This window comes from Echinops telfairi, unplaced genomic scaffold (genome assembly GCF_000313985.2).
Source record: "Echinops telfairi isolate 266 unplaced genomic scaffold, ASM31398v2 ScPeMD7_7457;HRSCAF=8495, whole genome shotgun sequence".
Taxonomy (NCBI): domain Eukaryota; kingdom Metazoa; phylum Chordata; class Mammalia; order Afrosoricida; family Tenrecidae; genus Echinops; species Echinops telfairi.
Genome location: NW_022111357.1, coordinates 22,218,040 through 22,219,955, shown reverse-complemented (window position 1 = coordinate 22,219,955; position 1,916 = coordinate 22,218,040).

Sequence of the window (1,916 nt, the reverse complement as noted above, 5' to 3'; positions counted from 1 at the left end):
CACTCTCACCATTGGTCCTGAAGGGATCATCTGTCCTGGATTCCCTGTGTTTCCAGTTCCTATCTGTACCAGTGTACATCCTCTGGTCTAGCCACATTTGTATGGTAGAATTGGGATCATGATAGTATGGGGGGCAGAGAGGAAGCATTTAGGAACTAGAGGAAAATTGTATGTCTCATCATTGCTATAATGCACCCTGACTCCTACCATGCCTCTTACACCCTCCTTGCCACTGAATTTGGATCATTTGTTGTTCCCTTGTTCCTGGGTTGGTTAATACTGCTTCCTTTCCCCCACTTCCCTCTTTCCCAAGGGCCCCCTCCCCCCCAACGGTTGGTCCCATTGTTTTCTCCTCCAGATTGTTTATCCAGCCTATCTTATCTAGATAGACATGCAGAGATAATATGCACAAAAAACCAACAAAGCAAAACAAAGCAATAAAAGAAGAAACTGACAGCAACAAAAAAACCAATGACAAAAAAAGAGAAAAGCCTATAAATTGTTCAAGGTCTGTTTGTTGACCTTTAAGAGTGTTTTCCGGTTGAGTCTATGGAGTTCCACTCCCTGGCCTCGAAGTCTATTTTTGGTACTCCCTTGGGTGTTCCTTGCTCTGCTCCCCTTATTGTTCTGTTGCACGCCCTTAGTGTTTTGCCTCGGTGTGGCGGGGTCAGATCAGGCACAATTCCCATACCATGTCTCCAGTGTTGTCCCCCATAGCGCTATGGGTTAGTGAGGGAGTCATGTCTCATAGTGTGGCGGGCAATATGGTCCTCTCTGTGCATTGGCTGCTCTGAGCGGGAATATCGTCCTCAAGGCTTGGTGGGCCAGTGTGTGCTCCATTCTCTCTTCCTGCCCCTTCATTTGCTCCCGTGTGCTTTGTCTCCACTTTTATGTAGATCACTGTTACGTTATCACAGGATTATGTATAAAATAGTATTAGTTCAGCAGTTTGAAGGCAGCAGCTCCGTGAGAAAAGGATACAGTTTTCTATTCCAGTAAAGATGTATCGTGTCTGAACCCCACGAGGTGGGGGTGGGGGGCAGGTCTGCTCTGACTCTTGGGTCGTGTCGGTGGCAGTGAGTGAGTGGTGACTTCTCTCAGTGGCTTCCTTTACTGTCATCCTTTTTTGCTGACTTCCCCTTATTGCAGATTGCCTGCCCCTTCACTCGAGTGAATATGTATCCAGGCTGAGACTGTGAGGCTGGCAACTCCTGAGAAAAGGATACAGTTTTCTATTCCAGAAAACTGTTTCCTTCTGTTGTACAACCGGTTGGTAGCTGTGAGTCAAACAGGAGCAACAGTATCGACCCTCATGAGTTGTCATTGACTGATGACAGCGAGCATTAGTGACTGACCTCCCTGCCCTTCCGACCCTGGTAACTACCAAACTGTTTACGTTTATTTATTAGCTTTAATTTTGGGGGGAACTCTTACAGATATAGCATTCCATAGTTTCATCACATCAAGCAGTATTGTACAAATGCTACCACAGTCAGTTTAAAAATATTTTTTTTCTTCTTGAACTCCCTCTCTCCCCTCTTTCCAGGAACCCTTATTTATTTATTTATTTTCCGCCACGTCTTACACCATCCAATGGTATCTATTGATGTTCAATTCTGTTGTTCGCTCCCCTTGAGTAAGGGCTATGCAGTCATCAATGCTATCAGCTTCCCCCTCTTCCCCACCCCCTGGTGTCATTACTTCTATTACTATTTCTGAAGGATTATCGATCTTGGCTTTCATGTTATCAAATGATCTTAATTATGCAAATGAACATATGCAAGTCTAACATGATTAATGAGGTAAAACCAATAACAACCAGAATAGTAAGAGGAAGAAATATTAAAGAACTAGAGCAGTGGTTCTCAACCTTCCTAATGCAGTGACCCTTTAATGCAGTTCCTCATGTTATGGTG